This window comes from Heloderma suspectum, chromosome Z, assembly GCF_057233095.1.
Source record: "Heloderma suspectum isolate Gila_16-S chromosome Z, 16-S_ref, whole genome shotgun sequence".
Classification (NCBI taxonomy): Eukaryota; Metazoa; Chordata; class Lepidosauria; order Squamata; family Helodermatidae; genus Heloderma; species Heloderma suspectum.
Genome location: NC_139476.1, coordinates 983007 through 994540, shown reverse-complemented (window position 1 = coordinate 994540; position 11534 = coordinate 983007). Strand labels below are relative to the sequence as shown.

General features: G+C 55.2%; 1 protein-coding gene across 1 annotated transcript in view; it reads right to left on the bottom strand.

Moving 5' to 3' along the window:
* Positions 1-5166: 5166 nt before the first annotated feature.
* Positions 5167-11534, bottom strand: part of LOC146333446 (3-galactosyl-N-acetylglucosaminide 4-alpha-L-fucosyltransferase FUT3-like) — a 55344-nt gene continuing 48976 nt past the window's right edge. Inside the window, exon 3 of the mRNA XM_084826125.1 lies at positions 5167-5486. The gene's annotated coding sequence lies outside the window, so the exon portion shown is untranslated. The remainder of the gene's footprint in view (positions 5487-11534) is intronic.

Below are 11534 nucleotides of genomic sequence, written 5' to 3'. Positions count from 1 at the left end.
TAAAAACAAAAAATACCAAACAACAAGCAATGATAAAACCAGCATGTAATTAAAAGCAAGTTAAGACCAGCTGGATGGGGTAAAAGCATTGCAGGAAAAACACAAACTAAATCCAGCAGCAAAACAAGACGTGCAAAGGCCTGAAAGCAGTTCTTAGAAAGCCTGGCAGAACAAAAAGCCCTTCAGCGGTCTCTGAGAAGGCTACAGCGGAGGCCCCGGCAGAGCCAGTGTGGTGTAGTGGTCAGAGGAGACCTGGGTTCGAGTTCCCACTCAGCCATGAAGCTCACTGGGTGACTTCGGGCCAGTCGCCGAGTCTCAACCTCACCTACCTCACAGGGTTGTTGTGAGGATAACAATGGAGGGGAGGAAGATCCTGTATGCCACCCTGGGCTCCTCGGAGGAAAGGCAGGCGACAGATGCAACCCGTAAAATAAGCGTAAAATAACAGGGAGCCACCACCGAAAAGGCCTTCCCGCACCTGAACCAGAAAGGTTCTCCAAGCGCATACTGCCTGCAGAGGCAGCTTAGCTGGGGGCCAAGCACGGGGGGGGGGGAATTACCTTGCGGCACCTCCATCCTGCGCGACCTCCAGGCCACCTTCCAGCCACCCCGCGCGCGCCTAAGCAAGAGCGGGGGAGAGGGCGACAGCTGCGCCCGCTTTATGCAGCGGCGAGGGGCGAGGAAGGCGCCTCGGGGCTCCCGCTAATTTGCCCGCGCGAGGGGCCGCAGGTGGCGGCGGGGGCAGCTAACAAAGCCTCCTGCGAGGGGGCGGCCCCGATCCTCGCCCTGCTTGCTCAGAAACAAGTGCTGTAGGTGCTGGCGGCAGGAGACGCAGGGCTCGGTTGGGTGGCGGCAGGAGCGGAGGGGAGGGGCTGCCGCTGGGGGCTTTGTTTGTATTGCCGATGGTCCCAGGCTTGAGCTCCAGCCTGGGAAAGGCTCTTCTCTGGACTCTAGACTGAGGGTCCAGCTCCTGTTCCTCCGATTTATCATCAGCACTTGAGTCAGAACCATGAGGTCTAGGATCTTGCTTTATTATTAGGGGAAGGCCCGTAGCTCAGTGACAGAGCCCCGGCACTGCATGTGGAGGCTCCCAGATGCGATCCTTGGTGGCATCTCTGGGGAGGGCTAGGAAGGAGTCCTGCCTGAAAGCGTGGAGAGCCGCTGCTGCCGGTCAGGGTCAGCAATATGGGGCTACCTGGACCCACAGGCCTGACTCTGCACAAGGCCGCTTCCCATGGGAGAGGGAGGGGGCAGGAGTGGGGGGAGTAAAGGCGGTGCCCTTAACGTTGTGGAGAAGCTTTGGGGGGCAGCATTCCCTCCCCGGCAGGCCTGCCGCGATTCTTGCCTCTCTGCAGCTGCTCAAGGGCAGTTCTGCGTGGGCCTGAGCTTGTGGGTGGCGCTCTCAGAGCCGTTTGAAAGGAAAGGGTGCCTCCTGCTCTTGCCCGCCTGGGCGGGAGCCCAAATCCGTGCCAAGAGGAGGCTGCGCCCGGGAGGCGGGTGTGCGCACTCCCCTCCTTGGCCTCTGGCTTCCCTGGCAGCCACCAAGGCCGGGCCAGCCCGTGTGGCACCGCTTTCCAGCAGCAGTGGTGTCGTGGCAGTTCAGCTGCGGGAAGTCCTAGTTCCCCTCTACTCAGCACTGCTGAGGCCTCCTCTGGAGTCCTGGGCACCACATTTTAAAGGATGCAGACAAGCTGGAGAGGGTTCAGAGGAGGTGATCAGGGGACTGGAAACAAAGCCCTGTGAGGAGAGACGGAAAGAACTGGGCATGTTTAGCCTGGAGAAGACTGAGGGGAGATAGAATGGCGCTCTTCAAGTCCTTGAAAGGTTGTCACAGAGAAGAAGGCCAGGATCTCTTCTTGATCATCCCACAGTGCAGGACACGGAATAATGGGCTCAAGTGACAGGAAGCCAGATTCCGGCTGAACCTCAGGAGAAACTTCCTGACTGTTAGAGCAATGCAACAATTGGACCCATGACCTAGGGAGGTGGTGGGCTCTCCCACACTGGAGGCCTTCAAGCCGAGGCTGGACAGCCATCTGTCAGGGATGCTCTGACTTGTTCCTGCATTGAGCAGGGGGTTGGACTGGATGGCCTTGTAGGCCCCTTCCAACCCTACTGTTCTATGATTCTATGACCATGTGAACCACCTTGGGTTCCTTGCAAGAAGGAAAAGGGCAGGATATAGACTTGTTTATTTATTTATTAATTACATTTTATACTGTCCAATAGCCAAAGCTGTCTTGGCGAACCACAACAATTAAAGCCATAAAATACTATATAAAAGTTTAAAATGACATTATAAAATTAAAAAATATGCATGCATGTACTTATGTATTACATTTCTATGCCACGCAATAGGCAAAGCTCTCTGAGGGGTTCACAATAGCAATAATAACCAATTAGGGCCCAAGAGCAGTGCAAAGATTGAAAATCCATAGAATCACAGAGTCGTAGAATAGTAGGGTTGGAAGGGGCCTGCAAGGCCATTGGGTCGATTCAACAGAGAATCATAAATGGAATCATGAATAAAATAAAACAGCATAGAAGAGATCAGCACGACAGCGAAAGGCGATGTGGTGTGATTGCCGGGTTGCCACTGTGGCAGGCAGGCAGGCGAGCAGGAGCTCCGCCCCTTTCGGAGACTGGCCTGTAGGGGGCGGGGCTTCCTTCTCCCTCAGTAGGGCCAGGGTGACCAGTTCTCCCTCCCGCCTCCATCACATGCGCAGGCCGAATCACCACCAGGGAGTGTGTTTTCCCCGTGCCGCCAAGAGCTCCCCGTCAAGCGTGGGTGACTCACGGCTGCTGCTGAACGAGATCTCCTTGTTCCCAGGCTCTGGGGCTGGTTTTAAAAATAGCAGCGGTGGATTCCTTGGAGGCGATCACAGGTTTAACTGGAGTCAGCCAGGCAGGTGCTTATCTCATGCTGGAAGAAGGGACAGGGCGGAGGATCTGACCAGAGGGTTCACGCTGGCTGAGAAGACGCCCACAGCCCTTGATCGGGGAGGGCAGCATCTCCTGTCTTTGCCAGCAGTTGAGTGGCAGGGAGAAGTTTTCAAGGTGCTGCTTCTCCACTCTGTGGAGCATCAGAAGAAAGGCACTACAGCAGCAGAAGGCGGAGACCGACTGTCAAAATGGAGGTGGCTGGGTGGACAAACTCATGGGAAAGGGGTGTGGGGGGGTGTCTCAACCAACAGGTATTAGCCAACACAGAGCCTCCATGTCTGGCGCCAGTCTAGCGCAGAATAACAGTCGCTGACGTTGGTTTGGAAAAAGAAAATTCCGTATCCCATTCAGCTGTCCTCTGTTGGAAACAGGCTACTGGGTTAGACTTCCTGCTGTTCTTAAGAAGCCTCTTTTAAAGGCATGGGGACTCCTGTCAGGTATGGCCCTGATTCCATCAGAGTGGCCGTGTGCTGCTGGGGATCATTCATGTTCAGGGGTGCAGAGGCAGAGAACTTTAGCCCCACATCATCCAGGGGAAATACACCGATCCACCAAACTGGATTAAGCCAGTGAAGCCTGTTTATATTTCAGTGGCTCCATCCCAGATCTGCATGTGCTGCTGATGCTGCCCGCATCCTCTGAGAATATCAGGGGCTGTTTCAAAGGAAAAGCCACAGTTTCTAAGAACGGGAGAGGCATAGGGAAAGCAGTGGGGCCTGTTCCTGCCCCTTCCGATCTCTGGCCCCTGGCATGGCTGTTGCTTCCTGCAACACTGCAAAGGAACCCGGAGCTGCTGGAACATCACAGAAACAAAGAATGTTAGAGTCGGAAGGGTCCTCCGAGGTCATCCAGCCCGACCCCCACAAGATGCAGGAATCCTGCAACTGCAGCCACCCTAGTTGTATGTTAACAAGGGCTCCATTGGCCTGATTGGATCAGCCGTCATTTCCACCCTTTCTGTAAAATGGGCACAGTATCACCATATCTCACACAGCAGCTGTGAGGGTCAGGATCTGGTGTTCCCCACCTTGTGGTTTCGGAAAAAGCAGACTATAAACTACGACTCTTTAACATTTATTTGGTGCCCCAAAGTGAGAAACGCAGGAAGCTACTTTTATGCATGTGTCCATCCAGCCCAGTATTGTTGGCGCTGACTGGCAGCAACAGCTCCCCAGGGTTTCAAGCAGAGGAATTTTCTCTGCCCTTCCTGGAGATCAGACCTGGGACCTCCTGCTTGCAAAGCAGAGGCTCTCGCACTGGGGTATGCTCCTTCCCTTAATAACAAAGTTCTAGTTCTCATGGTTCTGAATCAAGGGTGGATTTAAACAGGAACACAGGCCGCTACCCTCTGCTAAGTCAGACCTGAGTTTGGTATTGTCTGTACCAGGACTGTTGAAACACTTTCAGCCTGAGGGCCAAATTCCATTTCAGAGAAGCTCTTGGGGGCCGCATCCCAGTGATGGGCGGGGCTGAAGGCACCCCCCAGCCCAAGACTATTTTAGCTGGAAGCTCTGACTGGCAGCAACTCCGCCTCCGGAGAGGCATTTCAACCTTTTAGAATGGGGGGGGGGGAATGGCACAAAACCCAGGAAACCTTCGTCATAAAAGTGAGATTCTAGTTCTCATGGTTCTGAATAAAGGGTAGATTTAAACAGGAACAGAGGCAGCTCCCTTCTGCGGAGTCAGAACTGTGGACCGTATACCTCAGTATTACCTGCACTGACTGGCAGCGGCTCTGCAGGGGTTTCAGGCGGAGTTCTTCCCCAAACCAGCTTTGGCTATTGGGTGGTATAGAAATGTAATGAATGAATTAGTGAATAAAATGCTGGTAAACTGAACTTGGGACCTCCTGTCTGCAGAGAGCTTCGGCTATTGGGCGGTATAGAAATGAAATGAATGAATGAATGAATGAATGAATAAATATGCACTCTGCCAGCAAGCTACAGCCCTTGGCTAAACTGCCACAGTCTCTGCCCCAAAGGGCTTGCAATAAAGTAAGTGAAATCCAAGCAAACTCGATTCCCAGCACGCTCCAGCCGGCCTGGCGACTCATTGTGGCGCCGGCTCTGCTTTCCCCAAATAAAGGGACGAGTAAGGAATCCCGTTTTTTTCTCTCACGCCAAGTAGACTTGGGCGCCTCGGGATCTCTCCAGGGATTATGTAAGGCCCGGCGTGAGGCGAAGGCCAGGATGACGCGGTCCTCCTTCACTCACCACGCATGAATTCTGCACCGCTGACTTGCTGCGGGAAAAGGCCTGGGGGGGAGACGAGGTGGAGGAGGTGTGGGAAACTATGATGAGGAATGCAGACGGCACATTAGAATGGACCCCAAACATCCCTGCGCGGTTATGTCAGGGTGTGATGACACCTGGAGACAATGTTCTTCTGGACGGATTCCAGCAGGAGAACTCCTGGCGATGCAGCCGGCACGCAAGCGGAACATGGCGTCCCCCCGCATGCTGGTGACACACACTGTGTGTTGCGGCGAGGCGTGTGTGTGTGGGGGGGACTCCTCAGTTTCCAAGCAGAGCCAAGAGGGGAACCTGCAACACAAGCAAAAACAAACAGATGTGAGCCACTGTGGTATAGCGGTTAGAGCCTCGGATTAGGGCTGGGGAGACCCGGGTTCAAGTCTCCACGTGGCCATGAAGTCCACTGGGTGACTTTGGGCCAGTCGCTGACTTCCAGCCTGAACTACCTCACAGGGTTGTGGTGAGAATAAAATTTGGAGGAGGGGGACCATGTATGTTGCCATAGGTTCCTTGCACGAGGAAAAAACAGCAGGATACCAATATAGTAAGAAATCTATAATAAACAAACAAACAAAAAGGAAGCAGAAGTTCAACCAGGGCACTTTCCCTTGAGGGGTGGGGACAAACATCACCGCCTGGACAGCTGCCTGGGATGCTGGCCCTGAAAAAGCAGTCAGCTACTCAAACCACAGCAGTCCAGCCTTCAGATCTGTTTCCTTCCCAGGAGTCAACACAGGACCCAGAAGTCCTGCCTCCACTCTGGGCGAAGAGATGCGGCCCTCATAATTCACCCCAGTGGCCTTTCCAAGCCCTCTGGCCCCTTTTCCTCTCTCCCCACACCATTTGTGCCAGAGCCTGGCTCCTCTGCGCCTTGTCAGAAGCACGCTCCACAGCCTCATTGTCTAGGCAGCAGACAGAAGGGGAGACAACCCTGAGCCAGCTGAAGGCCATCTGGGAACAGGAGTGTATGTGTGTCATGGAGATCCTTGCATTTACTTTCCTGCAGCTCTAATTAGCTGGAAATGTATTGTTTGCTTGCTTCTTGTTTTAAAGTATTTTTTATCCCCAGAGCGGCTTTCAGTCAATCAGCAAAAAGGTCCCTGCCTTCACAGGTTTACAATCTAAAAAACAACGATACGCAAGGAAAAACAGATGGGGAGGGTAGAGGAAAAAAACACGTAGACTATCAGTGGGCTGGTGGGATGGCCCTGCTTCCTGCCCTCGTCTCCTGATGCTGCCTTTGCCTGCTCCTCATCTCCCTCACGCCTTCCTCTTTCCCACAGGGCCGAGTCAAGAACATTGTGCAACTGGACATCACTAGTTATATCGATTAAAAAGCCTAAAACGAATCCTCAGTCTAGATGTTGCACAAATTGGTTAAAAGCACAATAATATTACAACACAAACCCACCATTGTCCTTGTCCTTGCTGTTGCTGTTGGAAGTATTTATAGGTGGCCTGTCAGAGCCGTGTCCTCCCAAAGCAGCAAATGGAACACAGAAGATAAAACCATAAAAACGTGATATTAGTTTAAATGATCAGGAGATGGCAAATTGGCATCGTAGGCTGAAACGGAGGCCGTAGGATATCAATATTGGGGTGGCAGGGACAAGAACTCAGAAACACCTTGCCCAAAACACAGCGCAACCCTATAGATGCCTAGTCAGACGTACGTCCCTCTGAGTAACCCCCCTCTGCGGAACTCACTGCTACATGATGTGCACTGGATGTGATGGTCTGAAAAGATGAGGAGGCAAATTCATGGCGGAGGGGGAAGAGGAGGAGAGATCTACCCTTGGCAACTAGCCATATCAGGCCATTTGAATTTCCATGTTCTGACGCAGTCTACCTCTGAAAAACAGACGCTCAGGTGTGGGGAGGGGGTGGACATGATAGGGGGATGCTGTTGCGCTTGTAGGCCCCTTCCAACCCTACTAGTCTATGATTCTATGAATCAGAAACTGGACCCGAAGCTTTGCAATGCAAGACGATTTGCTTTGTTCTTCCTGAGCCTCTGAGGCCAGAGCGGCATGCTGTTGGCCTGCCAACGTTGTTTACTCGCACGCATGATTACAAATGGGAGAGAGGGAAGATTTCCCTCCGGATGTCGCCATCTGTTTTCATCTCAGCGTGCCATGCTGGAGCAGCCTCCACCTTCTCATCCGCTTCCTCTTTCGTCACCTGGCCTTGCCCCGGAGATAGTGAGAGAGAGAGAGGTCGAGTGGCCACGATCAGGTGTGCCCTGCCTCATCCTCAGGACCAGTGCCAAATCTGTGTCACGCAGGCAGAGATGCCACCTCCCTCCAGCTTCCGCCTGGGGCTCTCGTCGCTCTAACACCTGGCCTTTGTGGGGTGGACGCATTCCTCTCCGCCTTGCTCAGCCAGGGAAGCTCTGAGAGAGAGGGGGGGGGGTGTCCCAAGTTGACAGGGTGTCCCCAGGGACAGGTAGCTGCACACACCTCACACCTGGAGGGCCAGGGTGGTGACTCAGGCGCGGAGGGGCACCTGAGCTGTAACTCTGCAGACTGAGAAGGGTGTTCTCCACGCACACCCCTCGCCGTTCCTCCGATGCATCGGAGACCATCAATGTTAGCTGCACCCACCTGCGGCGGCTCCAGGATCGGGGCCAGCTCCTCCTGGATAGGATTCAGGCAACCTTAACCTCAAACAGGTGGAGAAGGCAGAGGGAGAATTTGCTCCTGCTGCCCTAGGAACTTTGGAAGCTGCCTTACACAGGATCAGAGCCCTGGTCCCTCTCGCTCAGGGTTGCCCACACGATCGGGGTTTCTGAGATGGGTCTTTCTCAGCCCAGCCTGGAGATACCGGGAATTGAACTCAAGTCCTTCTGTGCGCCAAGCTCTGCTGACCTATGGACCCTAACTTCTAACGCTAACCTTAGTTAACCCAGCCTTTGATTCAGAACCATGAGGGCTGGAATCTTAATTTATTTTGTAAGGGAAATACTGTCGCTCAGCGCTTTACATGCAGGTCTTGGGTTCAATCCCTGGCATTTCCAGGAAGGGCTAGGAAAGAAATCTTGCCTGAAACTCTGGACAGCTGCTGCTGCCAGTCAGTGTTGACAATTCTGGGCTTGGCAGGCCGAGGGTCTGACTTGGTCGAAGGCAGCTTCTGATGTTCCTCTTTAAAATCAGCCCTTGATACAGAACCATGAGGACTAGAAGCTTACTGTATCATCAAGGCAACGGCCCTGTTTTGCATGCAGAAGGTCCCAGGTTTGATCCCCTGGCAGCATCTCCAGGAAGGGCTAGGAGAGAATCCTGCCTGATACCCTGGAGAACTGCAGCTGCCAGCCCGTGTCGACAATACTGGGCTGGAGGGACCAAGTTCTAACTCGGTCTAAGCCAGCTTCCTAGGCTGCACATGGGTACATCGCGGGAAAGCCGGGAAAGCACCTTGCGCCCTCCTTCAGCAATAGCCGCTGCATCTACACCCCTGTCTCTTTTCCCTCCTCTCCGTTTTACCCCGAGGACAACCCTGCGAGGCAGGTTAGGCCGAGAGCCAGGGACTGGCCCAGAGTCACCCAGCGAGCTTTGTGGCCAGCTGGGGACTGTGTCTCCACAGCCCCGCTCCAAAGCTCTAACCGCTACACCTCGTTCTTTTATTCCTGCGCCAACGTACGCCGGTGTGATCCAGGAGTCGCTGTCTGGAAGCCAACAGGCTAGGAAAGGGGGACTAAAAAGATGCGGGGGGCGGCGCGGCACTCCAGCGCGGGGCGTCCGCCGAGATGGGATGATGTCTGGGGAGCTGGGATGATGGGATGATGATGGGATGATGTCTGGGGAGACCGAACGGTCCTTGAGGACCCGGGCAGTTCTGCTGCGTGCAAGCAAAGCGCGCGCAGCGGCTGTGGGATGCCGCGCAGGATCGCGCGCAGGGGGTTCCCTGCGCCACCTCCTCCCTGCGCTCAGCCCCCCGGTCTCTTCGGGGGCTTCTGGCCGCGGTCCCACGGGGCAAGAGGGAGCGGACAGGCCACGGCTCCGTGAGCTGCGCCGTTTGTAGACCGCCGTCTCCATCCCTGCCCGTCTGGAGCAGAGGGCCCGGGGCGGAGGCACCTCCCGGGGCAGACAGGGGGCTGCAGTCCCGAGACTGCTGCTGGCGTTTCCACAGCGTCTGCAGCCGGGCACCAGCCAGGATGGAGCGAGGACTCATCCGGCGCGGGGGGGGCGGCAAGCAGTGGTACCCAGAGCCTGGCAGCTCAGCGCCGAAGAGGAAACAGGGGAAGGGCAGCGGAGGCGCCCCCGAGCGCCTCCGGAGAGCGCGGTGGCTGCGCATGAAAGGGGCAGCTGCGCGAGGGGCGCTCCGGGGTGCTCAGCACAAGGTGACGCCCTCTTGCCACGAAGCTGCCGAGAGTGTGTGGTGGAATGGTTAGAGCAGGGGTGGGTGTTTCGGAGCACAGCTCTCGAGCTCGGCCACGATGGTGGGGACGATGGGGGTTGTAGGCCAAACCGTCCGGAGAGCCACAAGTCTGAGCGTGGGACGAAGGGGGCTGGATTCAAATTCGCCTTCAGCCCTGGCTCTCCACCGGTTGCGAGATCTCTTGGCCTAACCTCCCTCGCAGGGTTGTTGTGAACCATGTGAACTTTCCCAAGTACTCGGGACAACAATGGGATGTGACGGGGGCGGAATTTTTAACAAGACTCGCACACATCCATCTGACATAGTAAAGGCTTCAACGCATGGCCTCTCATGTCCCTTGTGGCCTGATCCATCCTGCAAGGGTGGACCTGGAATGAAATTCTGTCCTAATCAACAGGACCGACCGGCTACGGGTCAAATTCTGCCTGCGTGTTTTCACTTGCATCTCCGTAAGATGGCTAGAGAACCACTGTAAAAACAGCCTCCCTCCGCTTGGTGCTGTCCACAGGTGTTTGATACAACCCCCAGCATGCTTCATGGGCATCACAGTCCAACACACATCTGGAAGGCACCAGATCTGTTTGCAAAAGAATGAAATCTGGGGCCTGGAAGAACTCAGAGGGAGCCACGTCCTTGCACCCCCAGTGGCTCTGCCTGAAACCTCATGCTTTCCCCGCTGTCCTGGAGACACCCCCTTTCCCCCCTCCAGCCCTGCTCCAGATGCAGCAGAGCTCTGCGGCGACCAGACGAGCCGGACTCTGTGTATATGACAATCCGGCTGCCGGCACACCAGCCAAGAGTGCTTCCCTCAGACCTGGCCGAGAAGTGGGACTCTGAGCTGGCCAGACGTGCTGACTCAGAGCCGTCACCATGGGCGGCCGGGCAGGGGAGACCTGGGTGTGTTGTGCCCTGGCTGGGTTGTGGTGGCGGGACCAGGAGACAGCCCTGGGAAAACCCCAGGGTTGCCAAGGGAGAGGCCTGGGCAGAGGCCCCCAAGCCAAGCTTTTCCCCCTGTCTCAAGGAGACGGACAAGCGATGCAAACACACGTTGTTGCATGTGGCCATGGGAAATGCTGGCTCAGGCGGAGGAGTGGGGTGGGGTGAGCAGAGGCACTTCCTAGCGGTGAAGGGGGGGTGGCAGCCCTGTCTAGCATGCCAAAGGTCCTGGGTTTGATCCTGGCAGTGTCTCCAGGCAGAGCTGGGAAAGAAAGAGCCCCTGCCAGAAACCCTGCACCGCTACAGCTAGTTGGTAGAGGCCAGAGGTGCAGAACCAACGTTGGGGGCCAAATGTGCCCCCCCCCGGGCTTTCCAGAGGGCCACACCCCGTTCCCCCTAACCACCAATGGTTGGGCAGTTTCTAGCTTTGGTGCTGTTTTTCTCCATTCTAAAAGGCTGAAATGCTTCTCTGAAGGCAGGAAGCGCTTTAAGCTCAAGTAGGCTGGTAGTTTGGGGGCTCTGCCCCGCCCTTTTGCCTTCAGCCCCACCCATCCCCAGAATGCAGCCCCCAAAAGCTTCTCTGAAATGAAATTAGGCACTCTGGCTGAAAGAGGCTCAGCCCTCAAGGGACTGCGGACTCTGGCCTCATCCATCGGCTGGAGAACCAAGGGCCGCTGGCAGGCTGCACTCCCTGTCTCCGAGAAAGAGCATTATGGCAAGGGGGAGGCCAACCTAGTCGAATGCATCTGTCAGTGATGCATTCGCTTTCCTTCCCCTCCTCATTCACAGTCCCTTTTCCTTTTGTGTCGTGTCTTTTAGATTGTAAGCCTGAGGGCAGGGCCTGTCTTAATATTCATCTTTGTAAGCCACTCTGGGAGCCTTTTTCGGCTCAAGAGCGGGGTAAAAACACCCCTAAAAAATAAAAATAAAAATATTTAAAAAACCCTCTCTCGACCGGATCTTCTACGGGCAGGGGCTTTAGCCTTTTGCCCCCGCTGTGGTCCTGATCCAGATGCGAAGGGGTGC